Below are 21,294 nucleotides of genomic sequence, written 5' to 3'. Positions count from 1 at the left end.
CAAAACTTCTAACTATATTTAGTCCTGTGATAACACACCTCTTTATGATGAAAAAAGTGTATGTTATATAAAAAGGAACTTACGTCTGTCAATCTTCATTGTTAATAATATACTGCCAAAGTCATCCATGATCAAGAGATGAAATGTTGAACGCAGCTATGTTTTTCACACTCCTTTACTTGAAAGAATGTTTGGGAATTAGATATGGGCTGGCGCAGTTGAGTGTTAGCTGTGGATTTTCTGTATTTTATAGTGTGGTTCTTTAATAATAGGCACTTCTTTGTCTTGTGTCACGTGCCGTGCAAGTTCTCACAGAGAAGGTTCTCAAAGGCTTGATGGATGAGTTTGTGTAGTGGATGTGGGTGGTTTCAATAAGTTCACTTGGAATTTTTATTCCTATTTTACTGATTTTTGACAGAAAATGGTTCAGTACAACATATGACTAGTCCATAGCTTTGGACATCCCTAAAGCATTCATTGAATGTATTAAGAATTTGAGCCTGCATTTCTCTTAAGATGTTGGATGTACTCCCAGTTGTAAATGCTTGTTTTCCCAACATGTAAGTAAGTTTACCACAAACTTACGAATAGAGATTGAATTCAATTTAAATTCTGTTTTCTGTTACTTAGACAATTTGTTACTTCTAATCAATATAATTTAATTATTGGCCTGTATTTCAGCACTAATCCATTTGTGTTTATTTTAAATCGAACTTTGTCAGTTTAGTGAATACTTATTCAGTTAACAATTGAAGGTGAAATTGAACTGGTAATGGATTGAATGTGAGGAAGAGAGAGTGCTACCCACTAGAAAGAGAGAGAGTCCTGAGGGAGGGTCAGATCTGGGAGATAGACAAGTTTACCTCCACATATGCTGAATTTGAGAGACCTATGAGAATACAGCACTGGAGAGGGACATTTGCAAATGACCTGTAGATAATACACGAAGGTATCCATAGGGGAACATGAGATCACAGAGAGAGAGAGTGAGAGAGAGTTATAAGGAGAGAGGAGCCCTGAGGAGCCCCAGGATTTGACAGCCTTATAAAGAAGTTCAAGAAGACCCAAGAACTAGGAGGAAACCAGAGTAGTTTCTGTCACAGAAGACAGGAAAGATAAAGGGTCCCCAGCATTTAGTGTTAGAGATTAGTATTGGAGTTAGATGAGGACTGAAAAATCACATCTGTGTAGTTGAGCAATGTAGAGTTGGTGATGTCTGAGAGAAGGGCTTTGTTGAAGCAGTGGTATTGACAACTGGATTGGCTATACATTCAGGAGAGACTAGGAGAAGAGGAGATAGAGGTGGCTAGTAGCCACAGTCCTCTTGTGAATGGCAAGGACCCAGGTAAAGTGAGGTCAAATGTACAAGAACAAGGAGAGATGATTTGTCTTAATGACAAAGGGAGCCAATTGAGAGTAGCAGCCCTGGTGGAGCACACATGCTCTGTCCAGAGCGAGGAGTAGCCACACCTTCTCATTTCTCACCAGAAGCTAGAAATAGGAACCTCCATGTTTGAAAGATTGTTGATGGCTGCATTGCTTGCAACTGCAAAATATGGAAAATAAAATATTAAACTCTAAACAAATATTCTACACTAATAAGTAGATTTCTTTTTCCTGATATATAGGGTAGCAATCCTGAAACTACTTTCTGTGTCCCCTAGCGTTAAGCAGTAAGTAAATGTCTTACAGATAACGGAAGTCAACCGTTTCACTGTTGGAAAATAAGTTACAAATGTGGACAGAGGGAAGTTACAAATGTCCTGTGATGTGGGATTGGAATTAAAGGTATCAGTGTGAACTCATGAATAGATAAACAAAAAGGATAGACGCAGTGGGTGAGTGGGTGGATAGATAGATAGATGAGTGTGGATATTTTTATAGATAAATATATATCTGTATCTTAGCCCTGTTAGCTGAGAGGGCCTAGAAATAGTTATACCCAGTAGCCATAATATAAGCTAGCATCCTAATTTTGGTTTCTAAATACTATTTTGTACTAAAAGGGTTCCTGGGAAAAATGGTTGAATCTGGGGATGGAAAGCACAAGATTAACATGGACATCTTGTGGTACCAAAAAGTAAGGAAGTGTTCAAAGAATGGCATGTCAAAGGGACACCACATCTGATGTAAGGTCTCCCTACAATAAAATCTGAGAACAACTTGAGCATAAGAACAAATAATAAAGGATTATAACTCATTGAATACATTTACAGTCTACAAGTCTAAACTGATTTAAAGCAAATAAATGTATTGGTTAATGAAATGAACAAACAAATGCAGGAAAGAAGAAGACTCTTTCTTACAGTAGAATGCCAATGTAGGAGGAATAGTGGAATTAGAAGATCACCATTTAGCAACCATTCAAATAACTGATTTATGCAAGAATCACTAATGAATCTTAATACTAGTGGGTTGAAATAACAAGATAGATATGTGGTCACAAAGTACCTCCTGACAATAGACTTATTAATTCCACAGGAAAAAATATTTTCATAGCTGAGAAATGTGGCAAATACAACCTTAACCAAGTGACCAAAGGTAACACCACCAATATCGGTCATAATGACCTCATACATGTCCTGATATGATGCCCTGAGGAAGGTACACTCCCACTTCTGTGCTGGTCCTGCCAGAAGGGTGTACCCTGTACCTCCTTCTGAGGAAACATCAGAAAAACCTAAAGTGAGAGACTTTCTGCTAAATAATTGGCCGATACGAAATGTCAGCCTCATGAAAGACAAACTAAAGAGCTATTCCAGAAGAAAGAAAGCTAAAGGGAACCCAGGTCTCTGGGCCCAGGGCCAGTGTTTCTCTCACTGCCTTGTGCTCAGTGAGGCAACAGCAGGTTCTATGAGGCCTCCTCAATGTGCAAGCCCCAAACACAAATTTGGTGAGAGCAGAGAGTCTGGTAGATTAGCAGAATGTAGGGAAGTAGTCAGGGCTTGATCTTGGAGTCTGAAATGCCTGATAAGGAATGGGGACTTTAGATGAAAGAGACTTGTTGAACACTAACCAACTGGCTCACCATGTGCCTCCTAGGCCACAGGAGGACCCTTAGCACAGGAACCTTCAGACACCTTCTGGAAAAGCAACTACTAGAATCTCTCAGCAACCTGATTCTCAGGCCAGATCCCCATCCAGTGCTAGGACTTGCTGACTCTGAGCATTCAGGCCCTCTTCACCAGAAGAGGGATGCATGCATTTATTTGGACCACCTGCCTGCAACCTGGTCCAAATGAATACTGGAATGCATGTAGAATACAGGGAGAATACAATTCCACCTGCTTGCAGCCTGGTCCAGCATGCATTTCCCACCTCATTGCCAAGGTGATCTTGTGACACCTTGTCAAATGCCTGGATAAGGTTCTGCATTCATGGCCATTACTTGCCTGCTCAGCTGGAAACTACCAAGTAGGAAAATGACTTATTCTGAGTGAACTCTTGCTAGCTGTGAGCAGTCATCACTTTTTCTAAGCAATCAGAAACTATGTTTTAGACTCGGTTCCCTGATTTTGCTCTAGTTCACGTTCAGAGTCCCAAACTATGGTCTCCGGAATGTATCCTCTATGCTTTTAGAGATGGAGTTTCACTCTTATTACCTAGGCTGGAGTGCAATGGCATGATCTCAGCTGACTGCAACCTGTGCCTCCCAGGTTCAAGTGAATCTCCTGCCTCAGCCTCCCATGTACCTGGGATTATAGGCATGCGCCACCATGCCTGGCTAATTTTGTATTTTTAGTAGAGACGGGGTTTTTCCATATTGGTCAGACTGGTCTCAAACTCCTGACCTCAGGTTATCCGCCCGCCTTGTCCTCCCAAAGTTCTGGGATTACAGGCATGAGCCACCACACCTGGCCCTCCTCTATGCCTTTTCTATGATCAACTCAACAGATACCCCCAGAAAGAAGAGTACTAGTTCTCTTGACTTGTGAAGCAGAAATGGGCACAGATCTGCTGTCAGCCAAATCTCTATCCTGTCATGGGCAGGATGCCGGAGGCCATGCCTGGCAACCCACGAACACAAAGACCCCACTCAGCCCTGGCTCACTGCCCAGCTAAGCTCAGCTCTCACTTGGTTGCTCATGGGTCTTGGGATTCTCTTCTCTATCTCTGCTTTCCCTTAGATGTCACAACCCACAAAAGAAAGAATTGCAGAATTTTTGGTGAACTTCAGAGGGGGCATGCTCCCCTTCTTGTGACTGTGGTGTCACAGAAAAAGATCACTAGCTTTGGCGTCAAATTTTGATGTCAAACTCACTTGCTGTATGACCTTGAACAATTTACCCCATCTCTCTAGCCTGCGTTTTCTCAACTGAAAATTAGGAATAATACCTTCTAATCATACAGAGTTGTTTATTTTAAGGATTAAATATGATGATATACATAAACTGTCTAGCCCATGCAATATATCCAATATATGTTTGGTTTCTTTTCTTGCATCCTTAGTGGACCCCAACTCAATGCTTCCTTAAAGCATCTCCTATTCCTGTGGCCATGGGCAGACAGGTTATCATAATACTCTCATAACTATGCATGGAAGAAAGAAAGCCTCAAGACAGTTTCTCCTGTTTTCTTTTTTAGACCTTTCTTGATTCTTTATGATGTTATTTCCTAACGATCCTGCCGCACGTGCTTGTGACACCCCAGATTAAATTGCATCGTAAAGATAACAACCCAGTCCAAAGCCTTGTCCTTTTCTTAACACCACCCCTTCGCCCCCCATCCCCACCAACTTTGGACAACCTTGAGGAGAGGAAAGGTATTTTATGGCTCCCAGTTTTTCCCCTCAGTGACTTGCATTTTAAATTGAAGCATATTTATTGTAATATCATTTACACCAGCAACTTTCTGTGTTAAATAAAAATGTCTGATCAGTGTCCAGTGTGATGTATATCACTTTTGCTGCCTTGGTGATTTTCATTTGAATTCTCTATTACACAGTGAATATGGAGAGAATTAAATGCATATGATAAGGTGGTGCAATACAATCTGAGATAAGGGGGAAAGTAAGCTATGATAATTCTATTTAAGGCAGTGGCAGCCCCAGCCCTGGGTCTTCCGGGCTTTAGGAGATACCACAAGAGCATGAGTAAATATTATATAAGCTCAGCATGTTGCTTTAATCTGGGGCTCACACTGACGTTTATTAACCAAATAGAGTGATTTTAATATATATTCACAGACAGTTCTCCAGCCTGGTCTGAAAAACTGTTCATCTTCACATCTCTAACTTAAAAGATTTTTCTGAAGAAGAGAGATTTAAGAATGTTGAATTACTCCAACGATTGTTTTGAACCAAGATAATTTTTTTGATATCATGTGAGGCTTCAAGGATTTGAGGTTATACATGTTAGATTCCAAATTCTTTGAAAATAAAATGCTTTACTAATTTAATAACAAATCAGCATTTTCTTTCTTTTTAATATGTCTACCTTGAGATGTGGTTTAAATGAAACAGATCTGGAAAGGGACTCTGAGAAGGAAACTTCCACAGCATGTGCTCTAGAACCAGACTTGGCTACACCAGGTCAGGGGATAAACAGCACTTCACAGATGAGCGTGCTTTATTTTGAGGCCCTCAGGCACTTCATGAGACCCCTGTATTCTGGAATTCACTGCCTTACTACTGCCAACACACACAATGCTGTGAAAAATAGGGAACCATTACTCATATCATTGCAAATTATGATACCGCTCACCTCTTTGCCTCTTTTCCCATCCTCTTCTCTTTTTCCCCAAATAAAAAGCTAAAACAAATACATGTATTTGTTTTGTTTTTTCTTATTTAGTTTTAGTGTCTTATTCCTTATTGTGTGCACCTGTAGTCCCAGCTACTACAGAGGTTTAGGCAGGAGAATCGCTTGAGACCAGGAGTTCTGGGCTGTAGTGTGCTATGCTGATCCACTAAGTTCTGCATCAATATGGTGACCTCTTGGGAGTGGGGAACTACCAGGTTGCCTAAGGAGGGGTGAACAGGCCTTGGTCGGAAACAGAGCAGGTGAAAACTCCTGGGCTGATTAATAATGGGATAGCATTTGTGAATAGCCACTGCACTTCAGCCTGGGCAACATAGCAAGACCTTGTCTCTTTAAAAAGAGAGAGAGAGTTGCAAACCACATATCCAACAAAGGACTAGTGTGTAGAATATCTAAAGAACTTTCAAAATTTAACAATTAAAACACAATCAGGAAATGAGAAAAATACATGAAGAACCATTTCACAAAGAGGATACACGGGTAGCAGATAAACACATGAGAAGATATTTAACATTAACCATTAGGGAAATGCAACTTAAAACCCACAATAGGATATTACTACATACCTGCCAAAATGGCTAAGATAAAAAATAGTAAACCACCAAATTCTGGAAAGAATGCCGAGAAACTGTACCTCTTATACTTGCTGAAGGAAATTTAAAATGGCACAACCACTCTGGAAAGCAGTTTGGCAGTTTCTTGTAGAACTAAATATGCAATTGCCATATGACCCAGCAGTTGTTCTCATGGCCATTTATCCCAGAGAAATGGAAACTTATGTTCACACAAAAACTTGTACACAAATGGTCATCACAGTTTCATTCATAATAACCAGAAACTAGAAACCGCCCAAATGTCCTTCAAGGGGCAAATAATTAAACTGTGATACATCCATACCACAGACTACTCCCCAGCCATAAAAGAAACAAATTATTCGTCCAACAACTTGGATGATCTCCAGGGAATAATGCTGAGTGAAAAACACCAATCCCCATACTAAGTGATTCAATATCTGTAACTTTCTTGAAAAATGACAAAATTATATAAGTAAGGAAAATATTAGTTGTTGCCAGGGATTAGGGATGGAGTTTGGGAGACAGGAGAGAAGTGGGCGTGGTTGTAAAAGAGCAACACAAGGGCTTCTTGTGGTGATGGAAGTGAAGCATTCTGTGTCTTGATTGTGGCGATGGTTCCATGAAAGCTGCAGATGGGATGAAATTTCACAGAACTACCACACAGTCAAAGTAGTGTATGGGAAATGAGTGAATTTTGAGTAAGAGCAGTGGATGACATCTATCTGAATATCCTGGTTGTGACATTGTGGTATAATATTGCAAGATGTTACCATTGGGGTAACTAGGTAAGGATACATGGGATCATTCTGTATTATTTCTTACAACTATATGTAAATCTACATTTAAAAATACAAAAAAAAAGGAATAGAAATGACATATATTATGAATTAATTATTAATTAGGCATGACAGGGTGAAGTGAGGAAGTGACACTGTCCTTCACTGGACCTCTTCCATGCCCAAGTTTTCAAATAGCCACTTTGTCCTCAAAACAGTCCTGTGAAGTAAGCTTTAATATTCCTATTCTATAGATACAAGGAAACCTGAGGACTGGAAGGGTGATATGTTTTGCAAGTGTTAGGTAATGCCCCAGTCTCAAATAATGCAAAGCTAGTGCCCTTGGCCTTGGCACCTGGGCGCCCCTTTTGAGCAGGCCGTGCTGTCTCTGCTACTGCCGCTGCTGCTACACCGGCCAGCCAAGCCCAACTCTTCACTCACTGGGGAGGCAGCTCCAGAGTTAATATGCCAAGGCCAGTAACCATCTTTGTCTTCCAAATGGGAAGCAGTGATCATTCAGAGGGGAGCACCAGCAGTTGGCTTCTTTGCTAAACAGACCATAAAGAGAAACCATGCAAAGAGCGTTCAGAAAACCCAGGATGGCATCAGATAATACAGAGTGAAGTAAAATTCCCAATAGCACGAAGACATTAATTAAAATGAATCGAATAGATGTGTCTGTATAAATATTCCTAAAGATGGGGTTGTCAAGACCTTGGGGAAATTTATGAGTTACTTATAATTATAGGTAAAATAAATTTTAAAAGGTCAAAATCATTTAAGAATTGATTTTATAAACTATTGGGGACTTACAAGGGGTAGATGGGAACAGAATACAAAGAATGAGGAAATGGCAAAGGGGTAGAAGATAGGATGAGGGCAGAAAGAGCCTTCTCTGAGTGTTCTTATTTATATAGCTCTGACTCTTAGAACCATGGGATCACATGCCAGAAAAACTATATAATGAAAGTCAATCCGGATGCAAGGGAAACCCAAGATGAAGTGCAAACAGTAACAAATGAGCCCGGCTCTTTTACAAATGAATACATAGCCACACGGAGCCATAAATGCTGCTTTATGGAAAGCAGCATTGTGATCGGATACTGCAAGGCTAAGGACAAGAAAAGGTGTACATAAGTACTGTTCACTAGTTAGTAATTTGTTTTCCACAGGGGTGTGGATGAGCAATTTTAAAACTATTTCATGTAAATACTAGGATTGAGCAAATGAGTAGATGATTGTAGATGATTGAGCCAGGTTTCTTAATGTTGAAGAAAGGAATTACAAATAAAGGAGAGGAGGCTATAATAAACTCTTTGGTGTTGTATTGGAATTGCAGGTTTCGGTATGAACAGTTTTCAATATATATACAGATGGATCGTTTTAGAAGTAAACACAGAGTGGTGTGTGTACACGTGTGAGGATAGATACAGATAGTCACAGATATAATTAATATAGTTATTATAATTATATATTTATATAAAATTTTCTAGCTTTGTTCTCTAAGAGGGCCTAGAAACCATAAAACCCCAGTAGCAATGAGTACAGCCATTCCCCTTGGTTTCTAAATGCCATTCTTCAATAAAAGAAACCAGGGCTCCTTGGAGAAATGGTTGATTCCAGGGCTGGGGCAGGGAGCTTACAAGATAAGACTGAACATCTTGCAGTTCTGAAAGCAAGGAAATACTTAAAGGATGGGAGAATGTCAAAAAGAAACAGGGGCCAACTTAAAGGAGCTTCCATTTGGCAAATCTGGGATCATTTGAGGAACAAAATAAATAATGATAACGGATTACACCCCACAAAATAAAATAAGTAGCCATGAATCCATATTGATAAAAATAAATTATTAAATGAATACATAAATGCGGGAGAAAGGTCTGTCCTTCCTTTTAGTAGAATACTAATTAATACTGTAGAAAGAATATTGGAAATAGAAAATCACTATTTTACAAACTAATATTACAGTAATAATTGTTACAGACCAGAATCATTAATGGATGCCAAAATTAGTAGGCAAAACATAATAGGAATCAGGATATTTACATAATCTTAAAGTATTTTCTTACAGGACACATATTATTTACAGATACACAGGAGGAAATAGTAACTTATGTGGAGAAATCTAGCATATAAGCATCAAAGTTAATATGACCAAAATCAAGACAAATCAACATCATGTACCCTCTGACATAGGATGCATTGAGAAGAGCACAGCATCAGTTCTGAGGTATTCTTGCCTACGGTGAATAAGCTTAATCTCATCTTGAGAAAACACCAACCAAACTGAGGGATGTTCTGCAAAGTAACTGGCCAGTGCTCTTTGAAAGGGCCAGGTGCTGAAAGAGCTGCCCTTGACTAGCAGAGACTATAGATACAGGACAAGTATATGCAATGTGAGATCCTAAATTGGACTGTGGAACAATGGGGAAATAGAAATGATGTCCCTAGATCAGTGTTGAATTACTGTTAATTTCCTGGCTCAGATCCCTGCACCATGGTTATTTATTAACATTAGTAGAAGTTGAATGAAGGATATATGGGAACTCTTCATACTATCTTGGTGACATTCTTAAGTCTAAAATTATCTAAAAGTAAGTTAAAATAAAATAGAATTACAGAGGAAGGCAATTATGTTGAAGTCATCATCTAGATAATGACTTTGAATTTGTTAGAGTGAAAAAAAATTATCACATGAAACCAAAATAATAGTAATGTTATATGTGCATGGGTCTTTAAATTTTACAAAATTTTACAAAAAGAATTTTACATTGTTATTTAATTGCCAAAACAATCCCATGAGGTTGGTATTATTGCCCCTTTCCCCATTTCAGAGATGAAGAATTTAAATCTAAGAGGTGCTTAGTATAGTAAAAACAAGCACCAAACACATTTAAAAATTAATTAATTAATTAAAAAAAAACCTTCAAAGCCAGGCAAATGATCCCGCTTTTAAATCCAAGCTTTACCATTTCCAGCCTGTACAACCTTGGCCAAACCAATTAAAAACCTTTAGAGAAATTCTGGCAATTGCCTTTTGAGATTTTGTGAGAATATAAACCCCATAAACACTCAGCACAGAGCCTGGCACATTCTGGGCACTTAGGAGAAAAGGAGAGGAAGATGAGGGTGAAGATGATGAGAAGCATCTTTGAGTTCAGCCCAGAACTCCCCTGCCCCCAGCAAAGAGTTGATCACCCCAAAAGCAGTTTTGGCCACACTATGGACACTGTGTTACCCTCACAGATTAATTCTGTTTGGGGGAGCCTAACTTAAAAAAATAATCTGTGCCTTTCCATGTATGTAGAATATACGTATGTTGGCATGTATTTGTTTATTGAAAGAGTTAACAATATGTGCATTCACAAACCAATAATTTCTAACATCAGGATGTCTAAGGAATGACACAGATGGGGAGGAAGGATTGGTGATCACCTGGTGGTACCCTCTGCACCGCCCTTGGACTCATCCCTGATCTGCCTCCACTGGGTCTTGCTATCTGTGAATGTGCTTGAAAAACTTTGCAACAATTTGAATCTGAGATATTTTTTCTTGAGACCCACCGAGAACTTCAGCACATCTGACAAGTTACAGGATAAGGAGCAGGAGGGCTGGCATTGCCCCACCCAGTGCCCTGAATACTGCTGCTCCTCATTGCATACTTACGGGCATGAGTTAATGAGGATTTTTCTGAGAGTGGTTGTTGCTCGGCCACCACATTTGGCACCACGTTGCTTTGCACTTGTTGCTTTTTCATGTCTCTTCTTTTCCCCTGAGATTTCAATGAACTTGCATTTCCTCTGGGACTAGGCTTAAAAATCAGCACATGAGATAAATTGCATATAATCAGCAGTACCCTTGAACATCCCTTAAATCACCTCATGCAAGATGATGTATATATAACTGATGTATACACACTGCATCTGTGTGTAGCCAGTGTGCAGACAGTGTGTTAACAGTGTAGAGTGTTGGTTAAGATCAGGGGCCCTGGGACCAGACTACCTGGGTTTTAGATCTTAGTCTTAAAATTAATTAGCTTTGTAACCTTAGGCTAGGTATTTAACCTCTTCGTGCCACAGTTTGTTCATTGGGGAAATGAGAATGAGAGTCACACTCCTTTCATACAGGAGTTTGCAAGGATTACAGAGAGCATATGTAAAGCCTTCGGCACAATTCCTGAGACACATACATGCCACTCTTTATTGTTATTGTACATTTATATATGGGCAATATATACAGCAATGCATACATCAAATATAACTTTAAAATAGCTCAATTACATAAACCTGAGCATATAGTTGAGTAAATTAAACACTTGTCTGCTGTAATCCCCTCCCCTCAACCCTGAACATTTCTCAAAGCAGCAACAACACTTCATTTTGTGCTCATTTTAAAGCCCCTCTAGTTGCCATATGGTTCACACCGGGGGCTGCTCCCTTACAACTAGCTGAAGTCCAGTGTCTACATTTCTGAAGGCAGAAATGAATCTTCCAGTGAGTTTACCTGACACGCAGCCCTGTGTGGTATCTTTGCCTCCTATCATAGAGGTAATGGAGGGATCTCTGCCTTGGATCAGATGTCTTGTTTAAACTAGGCCTTAAGACTCCAGGATTCTGCTGTGATGCCATGTCTAGTTCCACTTGATGGCTATTGGGATGCCACAGTAACTAGGGAAACATATGTGCAATTATATCTACCGACCAACCTTTGAGTACAACCTAGAATAATGACACTGTGCTTTCTATCTCCTCTTCTTTCTTCGTCTGGACATGGAAAGGAGAGTGAAGACAGTGGGAGCAGTGGTGGTGGCTGCTTTGACAGCAGTGGTGGTGATGTTTGCACTAGTGGCATGGTGGTAGTACAGACCATGGCAGTAATGATGGCAGCAGCATTGGTTAGTCGGAGTGTGGAGTCAGAGTGTGGTGGTAATGGTTTAGTGGTTATTGGCGTCGCAGTGGGGCGTATTAGTGGCAGTGGTAGTAATGGTGACCATGATGGCAGTAGTCTTGCTGGGCATGGTAGGATGGTAGTGGTGCTATTAATGTGACAGTGGTAGCGGGAGTCATTGTGTTGGTTGATGCCGATCATGATTTGATGATGGTGGTACTGTTGGTGATGGTGAAGTAGATTGTGATTTCCACAATTTAGGTCAGTGTTTTAACCTGAAAGTCAGAAGTAGGAAGTTGGTATTGGAGGAAACTCCCCTAGATATCTCATATAATATCTTCCTAAGTCTTGGTAACATGGGAAATGTATCCAGATGAAAGCAACCCAATCCCCCGATATAATTTTCTGACAGAGCTGAGTATTTCACAAAGTGTGATCCTATGAACACTCATCCAGCAGAGTGATCCATAAAAACTAAACAGGCTTGGGAAGCCCTGGGACTTCTGTGCCCTTCTTGGAGAGTTACTGTGCACATTAAGGGCTCTGAGAGGATCTGCAATCTGCAATAAAAGTCTGTTTCACTTTGTCTGCCCTAGTGTTTCCCAAACATATTTGATCACTTTACTCTTTTTCTTTGGGGAAGGTAGGTGCCTATCAACAATTACATAGAACAGTTAGAGAAACAATATAAACAATACTTGAAATAAAAAGAAAAATTAACCTTAAGTTTCACCACAGGGACTAATTTTCAGGTGCTTAGTGAGAATGGGCAACTTTAGGTTAGTATAAATGTCTTGTTTTACAAAGTGGAAAAGATCATCTTAAGTTTACATAATCACAATTGTGTACAAGGAATACATTAGACTTGTAAATTAAGAGTATTATTAGAAACAAGCCTCAAACATGAAATTGCATTAACTAAATAAAGCATTTACAATCTAAGAAACCCATATCCTTTTATTCTATACTTATAAAATTAGTAATTTGATCATTATAGAAACGTGGTCCTTGTTCACATTGGAGTCCAATGCTAGGTTAATAAAATAACCTTGGATGACCAAAAGGAAGTGGTCTCTCTATAGCCGATGCCAGTCTGTGGTTCTCCACTAGTGCATCAGAACCGCCTGGCATGCTTGTGAATAACTGAAGTGCCTAAACCTCACTGCCAGTAAGCATATTTGGTTACAATCTGGAATATGCATTTTTGTCAATGACATCAATGTAGGCCTCACTTTGAAAAATACCAGAAGGAACTGACATTAATAAATTATCTCCTATTCTGCTCATTCTACCCAATGTCAATTCTAAGAAAAAAATCTTGTTTCAAGCTTCCCATTCCTGCAGCAGTTTCAGAAGCAGCCCAGGCAGGGGAGGTTGACTGGTGGGCCAAGCAGGTATCTTCCCTGCTACAATGCCTGTTAACCTCAAGGGTAGAGTCCACAACCCCACCAGATGTGCTTAAAGAATTAAGAAAATGGCTTCCTGATTTCTGCAGTGATTCCTTCCCATTTATGAGTAATTGTTAGTCTTAACACGAATAATGCAAAAAAGGCAGCTAAGCAGTTTAAATTTTATCCATAAAATTAAGCCCTGTGTTTCAGCATAGCATTTAACTCCATGACCTATTTTATTGAATCCTCTGCATGTCTTGGACAGTTTCCTTGAGTGTAAATTACCATGAAGGTAAATTGAAAATGTATCAAGAAACGGGCAAGAATATTAGTGCAGAATCAAGGCATCATCGAGCTTCAGTTGTTATGAAGATTTTTTAAATATCTTTTCAATACAGTTAAAGTGAAAAGAATTGATTTGATTAACAAGGCTTTACCTTTCTTAGGTTACCATCTGCCTTGAACAGTCTAGGTGATTCAGTTTCAATGTCCCATCCTCCAGAAAACCTGCTCCAACCTGTTCAGAGCTTCTTTCAGGCTCCTGAAGCTTCCCTCATGTGTCTGTGTCCAGCAGTGACCACCCATGTGGTGACTGTCCGTACTTTACCCCCCACTTCAACCCCGTCCTGTTAGGGCAGGGCTCCCAACATATTTATTTCTGAATCCACAGTGCTGGTACATTCCCTGGCTTGAAGTGCATGCTAAACTGTCTGCTAAATGATCAATGTGTTCCACTCTTGCCTTAAAAGCAGGAAAGGAAATGCTATTTGTAGTGAAAACAAGGAGGCAGGTAGGGGAAAATTCAGATTCTACTGATATTTCTAGTGTGCTCTCCAACCATGTCTCTGCCCCTGAACTATCCCTATAGTAGCTCATTTGAGTCTTACACCATGCCTCCGAAGTGTGTGATATTATTTATTCTCATTGCACAGGTGAAGGGACTGGGGTACAGAGAGGTTAAGTAATTTGCCCCAGGTCACACAGCTCATAAGCAGAGGCTCACACTTAGGTCTGTCTCTGCCTGCTGGACCTAAATTCCTGCTACGGCAAAGCCTGGCTTAAAAGGACAGTTGAAGTGACAGATTGCCCAGGCTCAGTTATTTGTTAATAGAGAGCAGAGCTGCTTTGCTTAGATTCCACACATGGAGAATGTCCAGTCTCGCAGTGCTGAGCTGCTTCCCTTCAGCAGGAGCAGACTATGTCCAGCCAGAATGGCCTGTCCTTACTGCCTGCTCCCTGGCTGCCTTTCTTCCTATGTGAGGTTCCTGCCAAGTCTGAGGATCCCAAAGAGCACATTTTAAAGGCTACCTACTGCGAAAAGATGTTCATTCTGGTCAGTGGGGAGAGAGAAACACATCTGGGTATTAAATGGTGGGAGACAGAGGCATGCAAAAGGAAGAAATTTTAATACTCCAAAAGCAGGCAGGACCCTAACTGAGCACCCCCTCCTCTGAAAGCTGTGTAAGGGCTCAGACACACAGAAGGTGCTGCCACTCAACCTCGTCTGAGACTTAGAGAGATGATTGCAGCGAAAGGAGCAGGAGAAAAAGGAAACAAAAACATCCTTTCTTCCGGGTATGGTGGCTCACGCCTGTAATCCCAGCACTTTGAGATGCAGAGACGAGTGGATCACCTGAGGTCAGGAGTTCGAGATCAGCCTGGCCAACATGGCGAAACTCCACCTCTACTAAAAAATACAAAAAAATTTAGCTGGTCATGGTGGTGGGAGCCTGTGATCCCAGCTACTTGGGAGGCTGAGGCAGGAGAATCGCTTGAACCCGGGAGACAGAGGTTGCAGTGAGCAGAGATCACACCATTGCACTCTAGCCTGGGCGACAAGAGCAAAACTCCATCTCAAAAAAAAAAAAAAAAAAATCCTTTGTATCCAGGACCAAAGGGAAGTTTAAACCCTATGAAATATTGCTGCTTTTTTGTTTACTTTGCCAAGTTCTTAAGAAGTTGCACACAAAGAAAGCAGGACATTTGGAAATAAAGAAAGAGAAACCTCATACTAACAAACTCTGGCACTGAAAAACTCTGAAGACCAAAATGGGCTTTACAGTGTGCAGGAAGAGTTTACTGACTGAAAGGAAGACTCTTCACACAGAAAGAAGTAAGAGAAATTGAAGGCAGACAGAAGAGCACATTCTCCAAGGGCACTGAGGAGGGAGGGTGGATAATCACACTTCGTATTGGTCACCATGGTCCCAGCTGACCGACTGTGGTACCAGGCCAGGCTCTATTTTGGAGTAATGGGAAGACCTGGATCTTTTTTTTTTTTTAATATTGGTTGCTTGGGGCTTAATTTTGGAGTGGTGACTGATTACAAAAGGAAGCAAGATATTAATAATTTTTTGGTGATAGAAGTACTGTTTTTTTTCTGAATATCTTTTTATGAGGTTATTTGCCATCTGAATGTCACCTTCAGTGTAATGTCTGTTCATGTCTTTTGACTATTTTCTATTTGGAATTTTTTTTAAAAAAAAAAAGGAAGAAAGAGAGAAAGAAAAAAAAAGAATGAAGGAGAGGAAGAAAAAGGAAGAGAAAGAGGGAGAGAGAATGGGAGTATTGCTTTATTGCCCAGGCTAGAATGCAGTCTAGGAATGGGTATTGAAAACTTCTTTTATGCCAATAATTGTGCTTAGCAATGGAGACAGGAAGGAATAAGGGAAGAAAATAACAAACAAGCAGCCAACCAATATTTCATTTAAACCTATGAAATGCTATGCAATTACTGAGGAGTGATTTACTTCCAATTATGTAGTCACTTTTGGAATAGGTGTGATGTGGTAATGTATGTTTTGTGTATTTGAAGTGGAGAGTTCTATAAATGTTTATTAAGTTTACTTGTTCCGGGTCTGAGTTCAAGTCCTGGATATCCTTGTTAATTTTCTATCTTGTTGATCAGTCTAATATTGACAATGTGATGTTACAGTCTCCCACTATTATTGTGTGGGAGGCTAAGTCTTTTTGTAAGTCATTAAAAACTTGCCTTATGTATTTAGGTGCTCCTGTATTGGGTGCGTATATATTTAGGATCGTTAGCTCTTCTTGTTGCATTGATCCTTTTACCATTATGTAATGTCCTTCTTTGCCTCTTTTGATCTTTGTTGCTTTAAGGTCTATTTTATCAGAGGCGAAAATTGCAACTCCTGCTTTTTATTTATTTATTTATTTTTGTTCTCTGGTTGGTTGGTAAATCTTCCTCCATCCCTTTGTTTTGAGTCTTTGTGTATCGTTGCATGTGAGATGGGTCTGGATGCAGCATACCGATGGGTTTTGGCTTTTTATCCAGTTTGATGCTAGCTGGCTGTTTTGCCCATTAGTTGATGTAAATTCTTCATTATGTTGATGCTCTTTACCTTTTGATATATTTTTGGAAAGGCTGATACTGGTTGCTCCTTTATATGTATAGTGCTTCTTTCAGACCTGGTGATGGTGAAATCTCTAAGTACTTGCTTGTTCGCGAAAGATTTTATTTTTCCTTCACTTGTGAAGCTTAGTTTGGCTAGATATGAAATTCTGGGTTGAAAGTTCTTTTCTTTAAGGATGTTAAATATTGGCCCCCACTCTTTTCTGACTTGTAGGGTTTCTGCTGCGAAATCTGCTGTAAGTCTGATAGACTTCCCTTTCTGGGTAACCTGACCTTTCTCTCTGGCTGCCCTTAGTATTTTCTCCTTCATTTCAACCCTAATGAATCTGACGATTATGCACCTTGGGGTTGGTCTTCTTGAGGAATATCTTTGTGGTGTTCTCTGTATTACCTGGAGTTGAATATTGTCCTGTCTTACTAGGTTGGGAAAGTTTTCCTGAATAATATCCTGAAGAGTATTTTCCAAGGGAAGACCTGGATCTATTCTTCTCCCTGCTCCTGGCTTCTTCAATCCAGTCACACAGAGGCCTTTGAAATTGATGGTCACTTCTGGCCAGCAGAACACACGGTAGAGCAGTAAATAGGTGGTCTCAAATTCATTTGGATCAAACAGGTGAAGAGCTCTCTGGAGAAATGAAAAAGATGCAAAACATTAAATAATCTTGAAGACTGATGAGGAAAATAAATAAAATGGTGCTAAAATGGCCTTAAAACCTCAGTAGCCTCAGCCAGATCATGTTTTCCAAGCTTCACTTAGGGGTGAGGTTTAATCACAATAATCTATTTGTAGAAGCATGCATAACCATTTAGTTGAGATTCTGGTCTTTTTTTGAGACGGAGTCTCTGTCGCCCAGGCTGGAGTGCAGTGGCCCAATCTCGGCTCACTACAACCTCCGCCTCCCAGGCTCAAGTGATTCTTCTGCCTCAGCCTACCGAATAGCTGTAACTACAGGCACGCACCACCACACCCAGCTGATCTTTGTATTTTTAGTAGAGACGGGGTTTCACCATGTTAGCTAAGCTGGTCTTGAACTCCTGACCTCATGATCCACTCGCCTCGGCCTCCCAAAGCGCTGGGATTTCAGGCATGAGCTGCCATGCTGGACCCGTTTTGTTTTTTCTTAACCTGCTATATTACCCGCAGTTTCTTTTCTTTGTTACTTGATTCTTAACATCACTGAGGCAGTTGCTCCTGATCTCTTAGATTTTTGTCTTTCACGGCCTTTGTTTCCCAGTGCACACTTCAGCCAACACAACTAAGGGAAGAAGAAAGTGGGCAAAAGGGTGCATGAGGTGGCAGGGGCCAGACTGTGCTTGTGCCCACAGAACACCAAGCTTCTCCCAGGAGAAGCTTCAGAAAGGAAGTCTGAGAAAAGGAAGAGGCGGATTAGTAATCAGTCTGTGCTACAGGGCAGCCACGTCTGAGCATTACCTAATGCTTTTCTCAATTGTTTTGACACGTGTAGTTTTGTTTTAAATATGTATGGTAATTCTTAATAAAATGCTGATAAATGTGCCAAGCAGTTCTCTGTGGAAATAATGAAGTCTTTACAGTTTGGAATGCTATTAAGTCTTTGCTTCATGGTTTGTGAGGCTGCTAGCATTTTAAGCAGCAATAACATTTTATTGAGGCCCAGTCTTGCTGAGGGAGATGGTCAGCTCCAGACAGGGCAGTTTCTCCATCACACCTCAGAGTGACCTGGTTTGGGGCTACACATAGATGGAGGTGGAGCTGCTTAGTGATAACTTTCTTAGCCCTGCCTGGCTTAGCCACCACCTCTCCAAATTCACTGTACATCATCAGTACCGTGCAGCAGAAAAAAATACAGGCAAACCTGGGTTTGAACCACAGTCCTACCATTTTCAGGTAGTATAACTATGGGAAAATCACATAACCTTTTTGAATCTCCATTCCTGTTCCAGTTATTAGTATATAACCACCCCAAACGTACTGATGTAAATTGACCATTCTATTATGCTCATAGATTCAGTGGGTCAGGAATTTGGCCAGAGCACAATTGGGTGGCTTGTCCCTGCTCCGTGATACCTGGGGACTCAGCTGAGAAGACTTGAAGACTGAGACTAAGTGGACAGCTGGAGACTACAATCATCCAGAGACTCTTCATTCATGTGTCTGGCAGTTGGTGCTGGATGTGACACATTGACCCCAGCACATGAATGTGACCACTCTGTGGGGTCTTTCTGAGTTGGCGAGTTTGGGTGTTTTTCAGAACCCAGTCATGGAAGCTGAGTTTTAAAACCAAGTGCCCCAAGACCATAAGATGTAAGTGCGTGGCATGTTTATGACCTTGTCTCAGAAGTCACACAGTATCACTTCTGCCATTCAGTAAAGCAGTCACAAATGCCTACCCCAGTCCACCAGGAGGGACACAGACATCACCTTTCAATGGAGGAGTGGCCAGGTTCTAGAAGAGCATGTGAACCAGGAGATGATCCTGCGGCCATGTTTTGAAAAGACTCTCTGTCACCTCTACTGAGCCCACCAGGCCAGAGAATGGAGGGAGTGATGATTGCTAAGCACAAGCTAAGTGCCATGAGCTCTTCATCTGTTATCTAATTATAATTATTTAAGTCTTAAAATAGTATCCACACACTTTTTTGTTTGTTTTCAGACGAGACATATCGATCAGCTTCAGCTGCATAAAAACTACAAATTAACAATGGCATACAAGAATAAGCAGTTTATTTCTTGATCACAGATCTTGGGTCAGCTGAGACAGGTGTGTTCCTCCTCTCCTATCGGAGGTTTAGGAGAGTTAGGAGAGGCAGCAGCTGCCTTACTATCTTTCTCATTTAGATGGCACAGGCAGAGGATTGCAAGCCCCACCAAGCAAGCAAGCTTTAAGTTTCTGTTTATGTCCTATCTGCTACTATCCCATTGGTCAAAGCAAGTCTCATTGCCAGTTCCAAAGTCAAGGGGCAGGGAAATACATTCTGCCTTTGTGAGACTGTGGCAGAGATGTGGGTGTATAATACTATAATGGCAGAGTGAGGAATTGGGAGCAATAATTCAATCTACCATAGCCGTTTTCTAGCACAAAGAAAATTGGATAAGGATATTGTGGCATTACAGCTAGTGTTTAACAATATAATCTTAGGTGCAAAATACCCATATAAAATAGTAGGTTATCAAATTGCTAATAAAAGAATAATTCAACAAGACCAGGTAGCATTTATCCCAGATATTCAAGGACAATATACCATAAAGATATCTATTAATATACCACATTACTAAGACAATATATTTTTATGAAACTTAAATCATCATCTCAATACACACTTAAGTCATTCAATAAAATCCAACACCTACTCGGGGATTTTTTTTATGCTCTTAGTAAATTAGAACTGTAAGGATCCTTCCCTAGCATGATGCATAATAGCATAACACTTGAAAAGCATCCCCACAGAAGCAAGGAAATAGAAAAGAATGCCTACTCACCACCATTATTTTCCAATGGTATCAGTCAAAAATAAGAAATATAGTTATAGAAAGGAGATTCAGTTTTCATTATTTGCAGGTGGTGTTACTGTGTCCTTAGAAATTCCAGGGGAGGCATTTGAAAAACTGTTAGAACTAATAAGTTCAGTAAAGTAGCCCAGATTCAAAATAAACCAAAGAATGGGGTTTCCTATGTAATGGTTGTAATGCAATGTAATGTGTGTGTGTGTGTGTGTGTGTGTGTGTGTGTGTGTGTGACAAAATATAATGGAAAAAAGATCTCATTCACAAGATGAAAAGCCAAGGACATTTGTCACCAGGGCTAACCTGAACCGCATGCATGAAGGGGACCAAGGGCAGCAAGCAGCCGCTCTGCCTGCTCTGAAGCTGGACTAAATGGAAACATGGCTGGCTCCTCATGAAAACAGCCATTTATTGATTGGCTTTCCAGTGAAAACGCCAATGGGTGGATATTTTTCTTTATTTGTTAACTTGAGAAAAGTATCCAGAGGTTCTCCCAGAAGACTAACCAGGTGCTCAGAAAGATTTCGCAAATATCAAAATGTACTTGTTTTTGAAAGTGATTGAGTATGATACTGACTCCACACAGCATAATGGAACATGGCTCTATATAAAAAGATAATATAAAGGAAAAACAAAAAATCAGTGGGAGTCGGGGGAAGGTTATTCAGTAAAAGGAAACAGTATAGTCACCTAAGTATTTGGAGGAGAAAAAAAGCAATTTGATTTCCTACCGCATATATTTCACTCAGTAAAATACTAAACATAAAACCTAAATGTGGAGAATACCCTATCAATGGCTGTTTCCTTTGACCTGCAGCTACTTCCTGGAACTACACAGGTAGTATATTTCTCAGGGGCAGAGAAGAATTGCAGTAAGCCTAAATGCTGCCTTGATCCTTTTGCTGTGAACAAAAATTATTAATCAGGACTTACCCATTCTCTGACAGGGCTACCCAGAAGCCCATAAGGGACACATAGACCTTTCTGGAAAAGGCTGACTTGTCAGAGAAAAACCACAGGTCATAGGAAAAGGGACTGTAGTTCCAAAG

The 21,294-nt window shown here is 40.3% G+C and overlaps 1 protein-coding gene and 1 long non-coding RNA gene across 5 annotated transcripts in view; one reads left to right on the top strand and one right to left on the bottom strand.

The window, feature by feature from the left end:
• NMNAT3 (nicotinamide nucleotide adenylyltransferase 3) overlaps window positions 1–21,294 on the top strand; it is a 97,630-nt gene that overhangs the window by 53,715 nt on the left and 22,621 nt on the right. The gene's annotated exons all lie outside the window — the stretch shown is intronic.
• LOC135275885 (uncharacterized) overlaps window positions 14,455–21,294 on the bottom strand; it is a 32,385-nt gene continuing 25,545 nt past the window's right edge. The window contains exon 3 of the long non-coding RNA XR_010343459.1: window positions 14,455–17,386. This is a non-coding gene — a long non-coding RNA (uncharacterized LOC135275885). The remainder of the gene's footprint in view (window positions 17,387–21,294) is intronic.

This window comes from Aotus nancymaae, unplaced genomic scaffold (assembly GCF_030222135.1).
Source record: "Aotus nancymaae isolate 86718 unplaced genomic scaffold, 86718_ANA_hifiasm-v0.15.2.pri h1tg000019l, whole genome shotgun sequence".
Lineage (NCBI taxonomy): Eukaryota > Metazoa > Chordata > Mammalia > Primates > Aotidae > Aotus > Aotus nancymaae.
The sequence above is the reverse complement of the archived record's forward strand: the minus strand, read 5'-3'. Positions and strand labels throughout refer to the sequence as shown.